Raw genomic sequence first — 5248 nt, forward strand, 5'->3', positions numbered from 1 at the left:
GGGGGGGGAGAGGAGGGCGAGAGTAATCGAGAATAATTATTTCCGTGCTACTGATCGAGTGGAGTTCCCTCTTTGAATATTGTAAAGTCCGCCCTGGCACGCCAACATCGACGATGGAACGCGCTTAATGGTAGTCATTCGGGAGATAAGTAATGGCTCTCCCGTTTCGATCGGCGCATCGGATAGTTATCAATCATGCCCACTAAAGCCGGCAGCCTGTCATTACGCGTTCTTCTCATTTTGCACGACACTCGGTACATGGAGAACTCGCCCGCGGAGGCGATTGCCTTACGTAATTTTTCCGCGAAAACGCGGTTCCCGCATAACATCGATGCCGTTCATCTTCAACGCGATAAAGAGCATCCGCGCGACTATTACATAAGTGTGGTCGCGGTTAGCTAATCAAGCCCTGACAGATATTTGATACAGTCTCTCTCTTTTTCTCTCTCTCTCTCTCCTTCTCGTCTCTCTCCTCCTTTCAAAAATGAATGACATGTGAATTTCGCACAGAGCACATTCAATCTGTAACCATTACATGAATCACGCGTGACGAAAAAATCGTGGCTTTTTTGATGAACGAGAAAGTCCAATGTTACAAACAAGGAAGTGAAATTATTATATTTTTTAACGGTCTTAGGACGATCTCACTCGAGATCGAATCGATGATATCATAGATAACGCGATCTATCATCTCCGCTGAGCCGAATGAAAGAAAGAAATTCCCGACGATCACGTAGCTCCCTTGGCTATTTAATTCCGCGATAGCGAGGCCGAGGTCCAGCGAAACTTCCCCCGGATATATCATGAGCTGTCCGCACTGCGGTTAGTTCCGACGCCGCCGTAATAGTTCGGAGTTAATACCGTGTTGCATGTGCGACGTGAGTGCCGGCGGTGATGGTTCTTTGAATAACAAGGCGTCATTCACAAAGGGACGCCGACGCGCGTTCGTGGCATGGCAAAGAGAGAAAAGCTTCTCCGGGAGAGGGGCCAGGGCGTAATCTAGTTCGCGCGATTTCCACATGAACGGCCCGCGAGAATTCCGTGCCAAGCCCCGGCCGCGCGTTATTTTCGGCCGCTTTTCTTTTTGTAAATTTAAAACGTCGTTAGTCGCGCATTCGGGAACACTCGGGTCCCTTCTTCATAGACCGGACGCGACGGGGATTACACGCTATCCACCCTTTCATCAGCGTTACGCAGCCGTTGACAGTTTCTGGCCTCGGTTCTTTTGCTATATGGCCGAGGGGATAGAGGTGCGTCGCTTCTTCTTCATCTTCCTTTTTTTTTTCTTTTCTTTCTATTCTCCCTCCCGCCATATCTCTTCTCGTGTGGCGAGCGAACTGAATCAACTGAGAAAAAGAGAGAGAGAGAGAGAGAGAGAGAGAGAGAGAGAGAGAGAGAGAGAGAAAGCTCTCGTCGCGTCGCACAAGCTTTTTTACCGTATTTTTACCGACCACGCCGCGAAACATTCATTTCGCTTCGCCATTATTCCCCAGTTATCCCCCTCCCGCATAGATTTATCAGCGGCTACTTTGCGCTTGGCTTTTCGTTGCATGTTAGGCGTCAAAGGAACACCGCAAATGCTCCCTCTGCCCATTTTTATTTCAGTACGAGCGTGTAATGCTGTGGCGTTATTAAATTTCTCAGCGGGATTATAACGCGTTGTACTAGATAGATTTTTATAAAGTCAAAGAATATTGTGATAAAGCTATTCAGGCGAAGATATGAAAAAGAAACGTACCGTATTCTTATTACTTATCGTACAATTTCCGTAGTAATTATATAATGCGCACGTTAAAAAGGTTTTTATTGACTTGAAGATCCAATTATCCATCAGGTTACTATTTATCTCGATTATATATCTCTGTTACTACACAAATAATTAAGATAATTGTATAATCTTCTTTAAAGAAATACGATAATTATATAAATTTTAGATATATTATCAAGTATTAACGATACGGAGTTTGATTTCGCTTTGATTACTATTTTATCCATTCTGATTATAAAAGATATTTGATGGAAAAAGATATTAATGGAACGTACGATTTATCATGTATAGGTGATACAATAAAAATTTGAAATAGATTTAATTGATACAATATTTTGTGACAACATCTACGATATTGAAATTTATAAGGAAAGACGAGACGTATGACTTCTCGTTCATCTCTTCATTTAAAAACCGCGAATTCGCTTCTTCGCAACAAATGGGCTGCTTATATTTATGCGATCGTGATTGGTAGCGTTGGGCACATCGCGTTTACATTATAGAGACCTCCCGACGTCTCTTACAAAATGGAAAGCAGTCATACCGGGAGGACGGAATATAGGAAAGCAATCTTCCACGACGAGTATCGCGAGGGTCGACTGAGAGTGGTTAGGTGGGTAACGCATAAGATCGGTATCTACGTAGGAATCTTTACGTCAGTGTTTCCCAAATGGTGCTCCCCGGAATGCCAAATAAAATAAAAATGGGAAACTTAATTTATAGCCTCGTATCATGAATTTATTTATTTAATTTGTTGATTTCCGATCGTTTCTCGTAGCTTGCATATGCTAGCGAGTGCTCTTTAATATCGGTTTGCCTTTTATGAAAATTGAATTCGATTGAATTTCTAGCGAAAGATATTGTAATCTAAATTCAGATACGCATTACTATTATTACACAGAAATGAGATAAAATTTTCAGTCAATGATGTACGAAAACGTACAAGTTTTGCAAGCGTATTGCCGAAATTTATAACTTCCGTTTCCATATCGTTTCTTTACAACATATGTATACAATATCCGTTTAGTTAGTTGAACAAATTTTTTTTTTTCGGTGTACGTATCGTAATTGTACAGTAATTCATACGAATTGAGCATAAATACACGGAAAGAAGCGTTTAAAAATTTAGCTGCATGCAGAACAGATCTGGAAACAATTTCGTCGGATCGTCAAAATAACGTGGAATGTTAAGGAACGTTGATAACAATACTGCAATACTCTAGTCACCAGTTTGAGCATCATAATTATTTCGACGGTCCAAAGAGGAAACTGTTCTCAGAACTATATCTAGCTAAATTTTTAGACGTTCCAGCAAAACCGTTTCTTTCCGTGTATACGACATACATACATACATACATGGACTGCGATGAAATGCGACGCACGCAGGCAAACGGGTATTAGGAAAGAGAAAAAAAAATATCGCGGTGTCTTCCCGCGGTGAAGTCGACCGCAATTACGAGGCGCTCTATGACGTATTCCGAAGAATTCAGTCGCCATGTAACAAATTGGGAAACACTGCTCCACCGTGGATGGGATAGATGGAGAGGAGATAGTCGGGCTGCAGATCGCGTCCGTCTCGCGTGTCCGCAATTTTTCCGGCAGAATCGTTGCCCGCTCGTTCCATAATGCATGCCGTGTGCGCCGCGCAATGCCCCGGTACGATGCCAGGCCAGGCCGCGTCGCCGGACGTTCTCATATGCTGCGAAAGAGAGGAGAGAGAGAGAGAGAGAGAGAGAGCCGAGGTAGAGGCGGAGAAAAGAGGAGAGAAAGAGAGAACGACTGGCATCTCCAATGGGAGCGAGAAGCTTTTTCGTTATGATCGTAATCTTAGAACCAGACCAGCCGCGGGCATCCCGGACCAGCCGGACGACTGCTACTCCGTTCGATTTCTTATACTCGTCTCTTATACGCCCGTCCCTCCGGTCGATACACGACTTTAATTCCGCCATTTGCGGGGGCGATGTATATACGCATCGTAGAACGACGCCCCGTTGCAATCCGATATGCATGCCGCGCCGAGAGAGATCGGCCGGCCGAGCGTTTGTCCACGCCGAGCGACTGGCGTGTAACCAGCAAAATCACTCTGATTGCGCATGCCATGTGTATTACGTGCGCGAAACGCGGAACCCAATCGCGGTTCGCTGCGAGAAATTTCCGCGGTTGGGTTACCCGCGTCGCGACGCTCAAATATATTTCGCCTTCTGGCGGAGATCACGAACGATCTTCTCGCGCAGCAGCAGCTCGTCACTATATAAGAGTGAAAATAATATGAAACTCGAGCGATTCTGCAATTAGATATCGAGATCGAAAGTGTTCTTTCGGCTGGATATGACGTTATTCAACTATAGTCGATTGTTTTGGCAAAGCTCGTAGACGTGCATCCAGTGCTGACTGCTGAATAAATGATAGTGCTCGTAATGCGTATATATATATATATATATTAGGTTAAGTAAAAAGTCATCGCGTTTTTTTAAAAGACATCTATCAGTAAAAACCGCAATTACTTTCTTACTAACAATATAAATATATCTTAATAGAGTAAAGTTTCAGTTTTAAAAATTTCTTTTTTAAATTATACGATACGACAATTTTTAATGGAGTTATGAGCAATTAAAGTCAAAATAATTCTTTTATTTAATCCGCGATAACTCAGTAATCAAAAGTCGTAGGAATATTTAAAAAAAACGATTTTGTAGGGAAAGTATCAAGCTTTCACGATAGGTAATCGAAAATTTTCTCAAATTCGTTTTGGACACGTTACAAATCCACAAAGTGAGAAGAAAATTTTTCGTCTTTTTCAGCTCGTAGTTTTTGGTATGTAAAAATTATCAAACTCATATAAACTTAAAAAATGTGATAAGCTTTTAAAAGTAGAGATTTCAAGCTTTAAAACCCTTTTTTTAAATTTGAATTTCATTCATTATTGACGAAGATATTGTATATACAACTTTGAGCTAAAAAATACGCGATGACTTTATACTCAACCTAATATATATATCGCAGTGCGCTACTCGCGAAATTCATACGCATGGAATAATAGACGAAAGAGGACAATAGGAGGAAGGAAGGGGGAGGGAGAGAGAGATAGAGCAAATAACAGGATGAATTAATAAAGTCGGCGCAACAGGGAGATATCGCTAAATCATAGAAGACTCGTGGGATTATCCGTATATATGAGCGAACGCGAAATAAAGCGCGAATTGCGCATTCGGCATTTCTACGTCAAGTGCTGCTCGGGCCCGCACACGCACACACACGCGTATTCGCATAATCATAATCCTCCGTAATGCGCCGGCAGATTGCATTTTCAACGAGGCCAAATAATTGCGTCCAATTGCGAGGTGTTTAATTCGTTAGGTTCCGCGCGTATTATTTTGCGGCATGTCAGGGGGGGACGGTGGGTGGGCGGCGCAATAATCGCAGACAGCTTTATTAAAATATCTCGCGCGGTTTTCCCCCGCGGCCGCATCCCTGCCCCCC

General features: G+C 42.8%; 1 protein-coding gene across 2 annotated transcripts in view; it reads left to right on the forward strand.

The window, feature by feature from the left end:
* LOC108752200 (MOXD1 homolog 2) overlaps positions 1 to 5248 on the forward strand; it is a 233638-nt gene that overhangs the window by 125259 nt on the left and 103131 nt on the right. The gene's annotated exons all lie outside the window — the stretch shown is intronic.

This window comes from Trachymyrmex septentrionalis, unplaced genomic scaffold, assembly GCF_001594115.1.
Source record: "Trachymyrmex septentrionalis isolate Tsep2-gDNA-1 unplaced genomic scaffold, Tsep1.0 scaffold59, whole genome shotgun sequence".
Taxonomy (NCBI): domain Eukaryota; kingdom Metazoa; phylum Arthropoda; class Insecta; order Hymenoptera; family Formicidae; genus Trachymyrmex; species Trachymyrmex septentrionalis.